Source organism: Eleginops maclovinus, chromosome 1 (genome assembly GCF_036324505.1).
Source record: "Eleginops maclovinus isolate JMC-PN-2008 ecotype Puerto Natales chromosome 1, JC_Emac_rtc_rv5, whole genome shotgun sequence".
Lineage (NCBI taxonomy): Eukaryota > Metazoa > Chordata > Actinopteri > Perciformes > Eleginopidae > Eleginops > Eleginops maclovinus.
The window spans coordinates 26,222,096-26,237,258 of record NC_086349.1 but is presented as its reverse complement, the minus strand read 5'-3'; the positions used below and the strand labels follow the sequence as shown (position 1 = coordinate 26,237,258).

Below are 15,163 nucleotides of genomic sequence, written 5' to 3'. Positions count from 1 at the left end.
TAAATACCACTCCATAGTTTTACTGAATCAACTGATGCACTTTGGGGCCAAACGTATGTGGACAAGACCAGAACATTGGCTGCAGGGGCAATCACTCTACAAAGCCCTTCACAGATACAACGAGGAGGACCATCAACACCATCAGTGAGGCAGCAGAGAGAGCCTCGAGGTGGTTGTCGATCAGGAGAGGAGGTCCATGGGGAGGAGCAACCTGAACACAAGTGCTGGTCTGATCAACCATGGGGAGGGTGTTTTGAAAGGCCCGAAAAACACCCGATGACCCCTGGTTACGTCACTGATGATGTGTTCAGGTGCATCATTGGTTATCTTAGTTGCATCAATGTGCAGTACTGTAAGAAGACAGTCATCCTAAACATCTTTTCTTTTCTAGTCCTCTACTGCGAGTTAAATGATGGCGAGAAAATAATTGAATTAGTGCCAACACAGTCATCCTGTGTGTGTGTGTGTGTGTGTGTGTGTGTGTGTGTGTGTGTGTGTGTGTGTGTGTGTGTGTGTGTGTGTAGACAGCTGATCAAACGATCCAGACATATCTTCACATATCTATTGTCATGAAGGACGTCTGCATCAGCATAATGACTATGAATGAATGCATGAGTGAATAACTGAATGAATATTAAACATAAATATAGGGACCGAAAAACAAACATGTCACCTCCTGTTTCTGAGCCGAGATCAGACAAAGAAGCTATACTGTGTGTGTGTGTGTGTGTGTGTGTGTGTGTGTGTGTGTGTGTGTGTGTGTGTGTGTGTGTGTGTGTGTCTGTGTGTGTCTGTGTGTGTCTGTGCATGGTGCATACATAAACACAGTTAAAGTAGTTCTGTTATAATAAGTGGAAAGCTGTACAGATATTAAGAGAGGTAGATTGTGTACAGATGTGCAACATATTCGAAGGGTTGTGCAGAAGGACTGGCAGGACAAACAATGAAATAAATATAGTGTGTGTGTGTGTGTGTGTGTGTGTGTGTGTGTGTGTGTGTGTGTGTGTGTGTGTGTGTGTGATAGAGGGCCCATCCTATCCATTTAGCTCCTTCAGACAGACACTAAACATTGTTCACTGAGCCATCAGGGCCAGAGGGAGGAGGAGGAAGAGGAGGAGGAAGGGCAGTGAAGGGTGAAACAGGCAGGGGGGAGGCAGTTAAGCTTATTAGTTCCTTCCCATCCCCCAATACACACACACACACACACACACACACACACACACACAGACTAACACGCACTTCAGACGATCCTAAGACCACCAACTGATGGTTTTAACCCCCCAGGCGCACACACACACACACACACACACACACATACACAGACTAACTAGAAGTGACAGAGGAGGTGCAGCAGGACACACACATTGTCTGAGTGTCTGTCTAATAATTCACGGACTAAATAAAAGCACGTTCTTCAGTTAAAAGACTTTTCTGTATGTTTTCTTAGACCAGGGCTCTTATTTTGGTAGTTTAACACAGAAACAAAATCAATCCTATCAGGAACATCTGCTGCTTACTAGATGACCTCTGACCTTCCTCTCTGCTCCTCACCTGACAGGTGTGGCATGATAAGATGTGTTCTTGCTCTTCACTGATTCAAACTCTGGTGTTAACCAAAGAGAGATTTATAGGAGGAAACGAGCAGTTTTCCTGTACTTTTTGAGAAAGAAATAAAGCTGTATGAACAGGAAAGAGACGTAAAGATCCCTTATTATACTCAACGATATATTCCAGGTCGAGGATATACAGTATACAGATCATGTCTCTGATTGGCTGAAACACCAAACAGATCATTTTAGCATCCCATAAACCCCTCTGTTTCAGTCTGATGCTGTGTCTGTAGCTTTAAATACTAATGAGCTTCTGCTGGCCACGCCCCTCTGAGAGATGATTGGTTTAAAAATCACAACGGTGCTCTAGGAGGAGATCCAGGTGATCAGGTGGGCGGGCATACCTTGGTTGGTTATTGGCTTATGCTTGCACAACCCCAAAAACACATTGTGACATCACAAAGTGGCAAAAATCTGATCAGCAAGGCTAATGTTGGGCTATACAGGAACTACAGCACGGTCACATGACTCCACACCACTTTTATAGAGATGGATCAGGACAAACAGACAGAGGATCTTTGACTTGAAAAAGTGGATTTTGCATAATAGGTGACCTTTAAATCAGGAGATTTTCAAAGGAAGTTCAGAAAGGAGAGTCAGCTGATCTCCAGGATGAACTCTCCTATAATTCGACCAATGAGGAACACAGAAGACTTAATGGAATTAAATCATTAGATTTTCAACTGAGGTTTCTTCTTGCATGTTTTCCTAATAAAGTTAACAAGCTCTAGATTGTGTGTGTGTTAGCCTGATGCGTTCGACATGTCTCTGTAAAGCGCTTATGTCAGCGTTGGTGGTTTTTAATTATGCTCTTTAAATTAATTGACTTGACTTGGGAGAGTTGGAGCAGAAGATTTCCACTTGTTTCTGCCTTTGATTTGCTTTTAATAAATACGGATATAAACTCATTAAAGAAGAGAGACTTATTAAAAAGATAAATAACAAGCAATAAAAATCCAAACTTGAATTTAGGAAGCGTCTTTCTTTTGATGTATACATTTAAATAATTTAATCAGACTTTGTTGGATTTCTTTGAAATTATACGTCTCGATTTTTTTCCCACTAACATGTTATTATAAATGAATCCAAAAGTGTTACAGAGCCGATGTCTCAACGTGGTTTAAGACACATTTTAAAGACTATTTTTATTTTGGGGTGTTTTTCCTGTAGTGTGTTATGTTGGTTTTAGTGCATGTAAATGGTCTGCAAAAGCTAAAATCCCATTATGCAACACTCAAGCATTTCTTTTATAGCGCTCCAACACATTGTACGTGATAGGTTAAGGGGTGGGACATCTTTAAGCGGTTGACCAATCACAACAGACCTGGCCAGCTAACCAATCAGAGCAGCCTGGGCTCTGGTTTCAGACAGAGGGTGAAAAGAGGAGCTGCAGCACAGGCAGTATGAGAAACATAAAGAGCTTTCTGAACATTAAAGCATGGAGACATGTTGGAATCTGAGTCAGAACGTCCATTAAAAATCTGCTGATGTAACATCAGTGAGTAAACCATCTGTACACACATTCACATTCCATATGCTTACTTTCTTTATTGGTCAATAAATACAAGTCAGAACTTCCACAGGAAATCTGCTGATTTTACCCCCATAAATCTCCTCCAGTCGGAGCTTGTTTACTTCATTTGTCAGAAAAAAAAAAAGTCAGAACCTCCTTTGAAAATCTGCTGATTTAACTCTCATAAACCTGTCATCCCTTCAGAGCCTGACACATCTGAAGAAAAAAAACCTCAAACTAGCTGATGAATGACTTTAAATTATTGAATGGGACCTTATTCTGGTCCTTTTCAGGTTCCCATTAGTAAACAGTGCCTCTATGTCTTGGAACACTAGCTCATAGGAGCGCGAGTGTTCCGTAGTGATGTCACTATGTTCTGGAACTTTGGGATTTCAGCCTTCGCAGACCATTGACATGCACACAAACCTACATAACACACTACAGGAAAGGGAACAACCCAAAAGCATAACAGAGCCTCTCAAATCAAGGATATTTATCAATGCACCAATGTATTAATAGACCCCTCAAACTGAGAGGACACATACAAGACCGTCCTTTTTAAGCCTGGATTATCATCGCCATGGTAACAATTATTACGATATAATGGATAATATATACCCATTTACACCCCCCCCTGAGAGAGAGATGAAGAGAGAGAGAGAGATGAAGAGAGAGAGAGAGAGAGAGATGAAGAGAGAGAGAGAGATGAAGAGAGAGAGAGAGATGAAGAGAGAGAGAGAGAGAGAGAGAGATGAAGAGAGAGAGAGAGATGAAGTGTGAAGAGTCTTCAGTCTCTTTGGGGAGCTGACAGATTTGCTCGTTCTTCCATCATCTCCTTGGCAACAGAATAATAATTAATCCACCTCTGTGTGTGTGTGTGTGTGTGTGTGTGTGTGTGTGTGTGTGTGTGTGTGTGTGTGTGTGTGTGTGTGTGTGTGTGTGTGTGTGTGTGTGTGTGTGTGTGTGTGTGAAGGCATCTCTGTGACTGTAGATCATGTTTTTCTGCAGTGTATGTGTGATTTTTTTTGTTGCAGTCTGCAGTGATGCAACATATCTTTGCTTTAAAATGTAGGGCAGCTGTTAGCGGGGAGAGAGGGAGGGATGATGCAAATGGGGAGAAAAAAGGGGGAAACGAGGGGGAGACAGAGGGAGAGGACGATGGAAACTTTTTGCCAGAATTTCTCCACTTGGGAGATAAAAAAAGTGACGATGTTTCTGTTCAATGAAGCAGATTCTCAAAACAGCGGGTTATTATATCACAAGTTACTTCACTTTTACAGATAATAAGAAAAATATAGACTGATGATAATTATTACTTTTCAAAATCACAACACAAATAAAAAAATACATAATAATAAATATTAAAAAATACATTTAAGAAACTCATTAATTTATACAAAACTAAACAATATAATCCATACTGAGAGGACGTCTAGTAAAAACATTATGGCTGCAACTAAATATTATTTGTATCATTAATTAATCTGCAGATTGATTTCCTAGAATAATTTTCGGTATTCAAAATGTCAGAAAAAAGTACATAATTGAGTCTCAGTTGTTCAAATTGTCGTCTTTGAATGTCTTGTTTTGTCAGTCCTAATGCCAAACATATTACATTGAATATGCTACAAACAGAATGGCTGCAAACACGTTGTTTGCATGAAAAACAACGTGTAACATAATAAATAAACGAGTCAATTAACCGCAGGAATGTGAGCGGAATACAACAGGGATCGATACTCAGGCCCCTCTTTGTTTAATCCATGCATGCCTTTTTTCATTTCAAGATAACATGGCAAATGTTATCTACATTTTTCTTTTACCTTATCACCTTCACATTAAAAGCTGTCTAACACCAGCATTCAGAACAGCAAAAATGTTGAAGAAATTCAATAATTTTAGGGAGTTTATGCGCGAGGGGAATATAAATCCCACCTTTAATCAAAGCAGACCAATGTGTTGCATTACACTAAAGCAAAAATAAAACAATGACAGCATCAGCTTTTATCCTCTCAGAACAAATCTATTGTCATGAGACTCCCTGCATTTATCTTGATCAACTTCATGCTTTATTTTGGCGAGGTTTGTGTTGTTTCTGTTATGCAAGAGGAGCAAAGCGGCAGTAAATATCTCCAACATGAGGTATTCATCTGAAACACAAGTGTGTGTACTCCTTCAAAACTGCTGCTTAACATGCAGTCACATCACTACAACTACTGGTGTTTCCACTGCTACAACTTGTATAATACTGTAGTTTTCAGTAAAGCAACAGCGTGGTCACAATGTGATTTAAATAAGGGAAAAGTAAATATCTATGTTTATTATCTTTTCTTCTGTAAGATTTGTTTCTTTGCTGTGAAATTCTTGATAAGGTTTTACACTGGAAATAAACAAATCCATGAAAGGGAAATCCCATTTTGCTTTCCCACAGTAGGGAAAGCCAGAAAAGGGCAGTTAGACAGATAAGGAGACAGGTAGACAGGTATATATAAAGAGGAGAGTACGGTACTGTGTTTAAACTTTCAGTGTGTTTGTGTCTCGTGACAAAAAGCAGAACTCACAGGAATGTAACTGACAGTGTAAACCAAACATCATAAAATACTGTCTGAGTTTCTAGCAAATAGAACTGCATAACAACTAAAAGTCCTGCATTTAAAATGTGAGTATAAAGTATATCACACTTATAAGGAGCGGTGCAGTGATGACACATTTGTGTAGCTGATCCTGAAGTTAGCATCTCCCTGGTTCCCTTAAAAAAAAGACAACGATAAAGGAACTACAGCCCGTTCACATGACTTCACTTCCCCACCGCTAAGCTAAAGGCGGCTAATGTTGGGCTATAAAGGAACTACAGCACGTTCACATGACTTCACGTCACCACCGCTAAGCTAAAGGAGGCTAATGTTGGGCTATAAAGGAACTACAGCACGGTCACATGACTTCATGTCACCACCGCTAAGCTAAAGGAGGCTAATGTTGGGCTATAAAGGAACTACAGCACGGTCACATGACTTCACGTCCCCACCGCTAAGCTAAAGGAGGCTAATGTTGGGCTATAAAGGAACTACAGCACGGTCACATGACTTCACGTCCCCACCGCTAAGCTAAAGGCGGCTAATGTTGGGCTATAAAGGAACTACAGCACGGTCACATGACTTCACGTCCCCACCGCTAAGCTAAAGGAGGCTAATGTTGGGCTATAAAGGAACTACAGCACGGTCACATGACTTCACGTCACCACCGCCAAGCTAAAGGAGGCTAATGTTGGGCTATAAAGGAACTACAGCACGGTCACATGACTTCACGTCCCCACCGCCAAGCTAAAGGAGGCTAATGTTGGGCTATCAAGGAACTACAGCACGGTCACATGACTTCACGTCACCACCGCTAAGCTAAAGGCGTTTAGCCGTTTCATTTGGACACTTGTTAGCAATAGACATTTTTTAATTCAACAGTGAGGTATTTATTGTGTTATGTAGTAGAATTAAAATCTCTTCATCTTGTGTTAAACACAGACCTTATTTCTGGTATCTAAACAAAAACAAATAATACAAAATGTTGAATTTGGGTCGAGGGAACAGGAAGAACCTAAATGCTGACTCATTCCTGCACCAAATTGTATGAACAGAACATTTTTTGCAACTTGAATCTGGTTTATAATACTCTCCAAAGCCACGTTTCGTGTAGAACTTGAACTCCTTCAGCTGTCAGTAATGTGTGTGCTGCTGTAGACTGTCCACTCGAATAGTTGTAATTCCAATACTGTCCAAACACACACACACAGACACACACACAGACACACACACACACACGAGCTGCCAGTCAGCTTGTTACTCTCCACCTGCTGCTGCGTATATCTGCCCATACATCTATCAGTGTGTGTGTGTGTGTGTGTGTGTGTGTGTGTGTGTGTGGTCTGAGCCAGCTGAGAGTCTGTATTTGCTCAGCAGTAATCGTCTGCTTGCTCACATGGACACAGTGTGTTTGCTGCTGTCCACACAGCCTGACTGACTGAGCTGTGTGTCTATGTGTGTGTGTGTGTGTGTGTGTGTGTGTGTGTGTGTGTGTGTGTGTGTGTGTGTGTGTGTGTGTGTGTGTGCATGTTATCTCTGTCCACTTCAGTTCAGTTTACTCAGTTTTTTATCAGGAACTGAAAAGCGTCCGTTGCAGCAGATGGTTGTTACAAAGCATGCAAACCCTCAACATGTAGCTTAATGTTGCTATTTTAGTCACACTATTCGACTCAAATTGCTTTGAATCCTCAAAACATACTATATCTTTAAGTTTCACATCATTTTGCATTTAAATAAAAAGAAAAACTTAAAAAATACTTATGTAGCACGTGTCAGTTTTACAACTACATCTCCCAGAATGCTTTGAGGCTGTTAACAAGAAGTATGCATGTGCCCTTTTTCCTTTATCCTGTATATTTGTTCACCTATTTTGAAAGTGTCTACATTAAAAGTATGCTTAATACTTTTAATTGCTGCTGAGTCAAATATTGCACCTCCATTGTACCCTTTCTGACCGACAGAGAGATTGTTTTCTGGCAAAACTTTAACATTTTACGGGGAAAATCTGCATTTTGGTTTGAGGGCGCACGCCCACAGAGAGAAGGGGCAGAGACCCTGTTACCTGGTCTGAATAAAACCCTGTTAAAGTGGACACATTCTGCTCATTTTCAGGTTCAAATCAGTATTTAGTGTCTCCACTGGGACATCTCTCCATGCTTTAACGATCAAAAAGGCCTTGTTTTTCTCATAAATGCTGTGTTTGGTTTGACATTGACCATAAGAATAAAAATGATTTAAACTGCCTGTTTTTTGTGTTTATCTCAACCTCTTCTTTCTGCCCATAACTTGAGACTGCGTTCAGATTAAATGTAGAATACTGGATCTGTTTTCTTTCAGCAGATTCATCGAGAAAAACCAGCCTGACCTCAAACGCCCTCTAACACAGCAGCTAGCCGTTAGCATGGTGGCTACATGGGACACATAAAGAGATCTTAATCAAAAAGTGTGAAGCGGAAAAGTTCATTAACTTCTCTCCAACTCGCTGATTAGTTCATGAACTTCACTGCTGGTTATAATTACACAGAGAGAAAGAGATGGAGTATTATCAAATGTTATTAGCTGCCGTCCAATTACTACTTTCTTTTCAATGACTGTTCTTTTAATTGATGATCAGCTATTTTTTGATTTGACAGCAGATACTGAGCTCGTTAGCACAGGTGAGAGAGGGAGGGGCTGCGGGGAAGCTAATTAATTTTATGTAGGAAATAATTGTCACTCATTTCAGTGTGTGATGAAACACAACGCAATCACTCACACACACACACACACACACACACACACACACACACACACACACACACACACACACACACACACACACACACACACACACACACACACACACACACACACACACACACACACACACACACACACACACACACACACACACACACACACTTAAGTGGGTCGGGGTGTTTCATTGAAAATCATCAGGCTGACGCTGGAGGACACGTTAATTAAAGGGCAGGCTGTTAACGAACTGTTGGAACTTCTCCAGATTAAAAGCAGCCCTGCATCAAAACACAGCAGTAACGGCGTTGTGTTTGAGGGCCTCTCTTTACGCTTCGGCTTTAAAAAAAGAGCGTTACATTTAGCAGCAGCGCAGTAGCTTCACCTCAGGCTGAACCGGGGCTGCAAGAATATTCTGGCATGGTTGAGATGCACGGAAATGTGTGGTGAACTAGACGGACGGCCCTCCATCAAGGCGTTCAGCAATGTTAATAAAAGTGCATCTGCTTCAACTATTTATGGTCTTTTCCATTGCCCATGCTACACCCTGCCGCCAAGAACTATGAAAATTGGTAGAGTAGTTTTTATTTACTCCTGCTGACAAACTAAATCCGGATACATATTCAAGGACACTTTCTTTAGGACTTTATGGCAAAACTAGAAGGGATTTAGGCATTAAAAGACCTTCACAAAGAACAAATGCAATATTGTTGAAAGTGAAAAATGATCTGTGAACTCATCCCGTGATTACACGATCTAATCTGACATATTTATCGTTTCTTATAGAAATCGAGACAGTCTTTTGTCTTCAAAGCACTTTGAAGTTAATTTGATTTCCACAGAACGGCTTTATCAATTAAGTTTGATTGATTGATTGATTGATTGGTATCCTGCTGACTAACAAAAACAAAGGACATGAGGTAAGAGGAAATGAGAGGAGGAAATAAGGAGAGGAGACGGACATAATGTACTAGTAAATGTGGAGTATACGGAACAATTACCAGTGGAAGTCTAAAAAAAACAATGTGTGTGTGTGTGTGTGTGTGTGTGTGTGTGTGTGTGTGTGTGTGTGTGTGTGTGTGTGTGTGTGTGTATGTGTGTGAGAGACAGCTCTTTGTTTCTGTCTATGTGTCTCTGAGAAGTGTTTCCTGTTCCCAGGAGTTCCCCAGACGATGGTGATGATAAGGCCCAGTGTTCCCAGTAAACACACTCCCCTCTCTCTGTGCTGCTAAATATCACCAGTGTCCCCTCACATACTCCAAACAATGCAGTGTGTGTGTGTGTGTGTGTGTGTGTGTGTGTGTGTGTGTGTGTGTGTGTGTGTGTGTGTGTGTGTGTGTGTGTGTGTGTGTGTGTGTGTGTACATTCAGCAGTAGCAAAGCATTACATCTGGACAGAGTTTGGTCTCTTTCACACATTTTATTTTATTCTGGTTTCCTCTCTCTTGTTTCTCCTCATCTCCTTCCTCCCTTCCCTAGTTCTTCTTGTCTTTCTACCTTCTCACACACACACACACACACACACACACACACACACACACACACACACACACACACGCCCCCCCCTCCCCTCTTCTGTTAATGTGACCCAGTTTCAGGTGCTCAGTGGATTAAGCTCCAACACTTTCTTTCTCCCCCATTTTCTCTTCCTCCCTGCTCTCTGCTTTCCTCGTCTCCTTCCTCTATTCTCATCTCGTGTCCTTCCTCCCTTCTTTCTTCTTCTCATCCCCTCATTGCTCCTCCCGCAGACCTCCTCTCTCCTTCCTCCCTTCATCTCTCCTCATTTCCTATCTGTCCTCCTTCCTTTTCTCACTCATCTCTCCATATCGTTCCTTCTTTTCTCAACGGTGTCTCCTTATCTCTTCTCTCCTCCCCCCAAATTATCCCTCCTCTCTCCTTGTTTACTCCTATTGTGTCTCTTCACATTTTCCTCTCTTATTTCCTCCATTATACTCTCTCCTGTCGTTTTATAACTCCTTAATTCCTTCCGTTTTTCTCACTTTTCCTCTCCTCTCTCCTCCATCTCCCCTCTTCTGTTTCCTTCTCTCTCCTCACTCCTGTCTCTCATATTTACTCCTCTTATTCTCCCCTCTTCTCTATATTCTTCTCTCTCCCCTTCTTTCGCTGCACATGTAAAAGCCATGACATTTATTGATGCCATGTTACATTGCATCGTTCCTACAAAATAAATAACAGCCACTCCTCCTCAACCCCCTTCCCCTCCTCCTCCTCCTCCTTTTCTCTGAGCTGATGAAGCTGATAAAAATGACGATCACTTTTCCTGATTAAATCTTCTATACAGTATCTTGAGGATTTAAAGCTGTGAATTAATCTGCAGCTCAAACGGACACAAACACCCCGAAGAAAAGCATTTCATCTTATTAAACAATCTGTAATTATAAGGTGTGATCTAACGTCTCACCGTTTGTAGTTTAGATTCTCTTTTAACGTGACCTATATCTGTGTGATAGCATACATCACATTCAAAACAGAGCTCCAAACAGATCAGGGGACACTTAAGAGAGACGCACACAGCTAGAGACCGCGGGACCCTTAAGAGAGACACACACAGCTGGAGACCAGGGGACACTAAAGAGAGACGCACACAGCTAGAGACCAGGGGACACTAAAGAGAGACGCACACAGCTGGAGACCGCGGGACACTAAAGAGAGACGCACACAGCTGGAGACCGCGGGACACTAAAGAGAGACGCACACAGCTGGAGACCGCGGGACACTAAAGAGAGACGCACACAGCTGGAGACCAGGGGACACTAAAGAGCGACGCACACAGCTGGAGACCAGGGGACACTAAAGAGAGACGCACACAGCTGGAGACCAGGGGACACTAAAGAGCGACGCACACAGCTGGAGACCAGGGGACACTAAAGAGAGACGCACACAGCTGGAGACCGCGGGACAATAAAGAGAGACGCACACAGCTGGAGACCAGGGGACACTAAAGAGAGACGCACACAGCTGGAGACCAGGGGACACTAAAGAGAGACGCACACAGCTGGAAACCAGGGGACACTAAAGAGAGACGCACACGGCTGGAGACCAGAGGACACTAAAGAGAGACGCACACAGCTGGAGACCAGGGGACACTAAAGAGCAACGCACACAGCTGGAGACCAGGGGACACTAAAGAGCAACGCACACAGCTGGAGACCAGGGGACACTAAAGAGTGACGCACACAGCTGGAGTCCAGGGGACACTAAAGAGAGACGCACACAGCTGGAGACCAGGGGACACTAAAGAGAGACGCACACAGCTGGAGACCAGGGGACACTAAAGAGAGAGCTGTGTGCGTCTCTCTTTAGTGTCCCCTGGTCTCCAGCTGTGTGCGTCTCTCTTTAGTGTCCCCTGGTCTCCGTTGTGTTTGGTTTCTTCAGCTTTTAGTAAACACTGCTCATGTTTCCTGAAGCTGCTGAAGATGTTTCTTCATGTAATTTGGCATATTTGTGTTTCTATATTTGCATCTTTTCTGAAGCTGCGTTTCTCCTAATGGAAATGTCTTCCCGAACCACAGTGCTCAAAGCACTTCCTGTTTGTGTCAAAATAAAAGCATGCCACTTCCAACAAATGCTCTGAAGTACAGGCAGGACGTCTTGTTTACTTATCAGCAAATAAAACCTCAGTTAGACTTATTCATCCATGAAAGTCAGAGCTGATTACAGGATGCAGGAAGTAAATGAATAAAATCTAACTTTAATAAAGATTTGGATGAATACTCAAGACAACGGAAAACTGATGTGTAATTAAACCTGGAGGTGAGATCGTTTTGTGAAACCAAATTAATAATAATCCCTAAATAATCTGTAATTAAGACTACTGATTCATTTGTTTTTCACGATCAAGAGGCACACACACACACACACACACACACACACACATACACATACACACACACACACACACACACACACACACACACACACACACACACACACACACACACACACACACACACACACACACACACACACACACATCTGTTTCAGTGTGTGTTGTTTTTTCAGAGGTCTAACCATGTTCGGATATAGACTGGGTGTGGCCAGACATACACACACACACACACCAAAACATACACCCACCCCACACACACAAATACTGGTTAACACACACACACACACACACATGAACACACACACACATAAACACACACACTTCTATTTTGTAGACAAGGAAAGGAAGCACATACACTCGCTCTCTTTTCATTGAGACCACACATGTTTTACTAGTGTGTGTGTGTGTGTGTGTGTGTGTGTGTGTGTGTGTGTGTCATCAGGCTAAAACGTGTCCTTTGGGACAAACTTTATGGATTCTGCTGTAAAACACGGTCAATAAGAAGAGAGAGAGGTGGGTGAGACAGAGGGAGTGATGAGGGTGAGGAGGGCAGACAAGGGGGGAGAGAGAGAGAGAGAGATGAAGTCATTTCCCAAGGTGAGTCCTGACGATGCACAGACACACACTACACACACAGCGGTGATAAACTCAGAGAGCAGCGAGAGTGTGTGTGTGGAGTATTTATCGGAGACTCCTGACCAGGAATGAAGAGTCATTTATCAGCTGGCAAGGACACACACACTTTCTCTCGCACACACACACACACACACACACACACACACACACACACACACACACACACACACACACACACACACACACACACACACACACACACACACACACACACACACACACACACACACACACACACACACACACACACACACACACACACACACACACACACGGCGATACAGTTAAGACGATAAATCAACAACGAAAACATATGTTTCAGCAAACATTCTCTGAGAAAATAAGTGTATTTTCTTTATTTTAAGGCATGCTCAAAAGCAGTTTCCTAAAAAAACAACAATAATGTGTCGACTCATACCCAAAATAATCCCTCTAAATCATTACTTCTGCCTGGATTTGTTATTGTGTGTGGGTCGTTTATGGGGGTCATTTTCATTACAAATGCAGTGACCAGGTCCCATATCTTAAGCAAGAATGAAAGAGGAAACTATACCAACGGCGAAATCAGTGCAGGAAAACGTCTGGTGAAAACATGCTTCACTGCTTTTACTCAGGTTTATTTAAGTTCAGGGGAAATAACGTTATTTTGATTTCAGCTCCAAACTGTGCATTAATCTGATCTTCACATTAAATAACAAGGACAAGGAAATGACAGGCTTTCCTGAATCATGTCGGGGGTTAATCAGAGGTGTTTCCTGACAGGCACTTAAACACACCTTAAAACACTGAGTATAAATCTCGAGAGCCTCAAGAAAGTATTTCACATGTTTCCGTGCCTCTGGTCTCAGGGTTATTAAAGAGTAGCGCAAATCCTGGACAAATGCAGCCGGAAAAACCTCCTCAAAAAACACTAACCAACAAACCCTAGCGGGGATATACAGCTTGTATAAATTAAACGGTTAAAAGCTGTTCCTCTACGGCATCTTTCACACGGGTTGCCCATCTCTGTGTCTCTTTAGAGGCTGGGAATTGTAGTCCTTTATACCGCCTTGACTACAAATCACAATCAGGGGACCCTTTGTATAAAACAAAACACTCTAACAACTACATTAAAATAAATGGCATTGGTGCAAGTAAAATGCAGTTACTATGTTCACACAAATCAGATAAAACAGAATAGAATGCAGGATGAAATACTACACAGAGAATAAGACGATGTATGTTGTGATAAAATGTGAATATAGGTAGATATACGTCTTTAATACAACACTAAACTCACTTTCTGTGGGCTATATATGCCATGGCATGTCACTATAAGCACTACTTGCCCAGCTACACTCCATGTTTTATACTTATAGTGCTGATAAAGGAGGCAATCTGTCAAATAATTCAGCATTATTTATGTTTTCTAGAAATAATTTAAGTAAGAGGAAACTACAGGCTTTCACAAATCATGGTGGGATTATTTTAATGTGTTTCCAGAGGACACACACATACACACACACACACACACACACACACACAGGTCCCAGGTGTTTAGAGGTGCCTCCTAAACACCTGCATTTATTACTGTGGCAGCTAAACCATACAGAGAGAGAGAGAGAGAGAGAGAGAGAGAGAGAGAGAGAGAGAGAGAAAGAGAGCGAGTTACTGCATTAAATAATCACAGGAAACACACACACACACACACACACACACACACACACACACACACACACACACACACACACACACACACACACACACACACACACACACACACACACACACACACACACACACACACACACACACACACACACACACACACACACACACACACACACAGTGTTGAAACAGGCCTGGCAAACTGCCACACACACACACACCACACGGAGGTCAAACAGTTAGGTAAACAGAGTAAATCATTACTGTGTTCTCTGGCAGGTTCAAACACGTTAGCAGCGCGACACACTGACGCTAACACGCCGACGCTAACACACCGACACACACACACTCACAACAGTAACATTAACAGCCGACTCACATTCACGCAGGGATAATGAGGCTCAGAGCAAAAGACCCTTTTACCCCCGCCCCATTAGATCCAGGAGTGTGTGGCTCGCTGTTGCTTTTCTCCTGCAGCATTTAGCAGATTAAACGCGTTTTTCAAATAAAAGCTAAACAATGAGAGCAGGAATTCGTCAGGAAATAATGAACCTGAACACAACACAATTAACATTATGTGTTGCATTCAAGCACATCTTTCT

General features: G+C 42.3%; 1 protein-coding gene across 1 annotated transcript in view; it reads right to left on the bottom strand.

Moving 5' to 3' along the window:
• Positions 1-15,163, bottom strand: part of plxna3 (plexin A3) — a 118,690-nt gene that overhangs the window by 48,649 nt on the left and 54,878 nt on the right. The gene's annotated exons all lie outside the window — the stretch shown is intronic.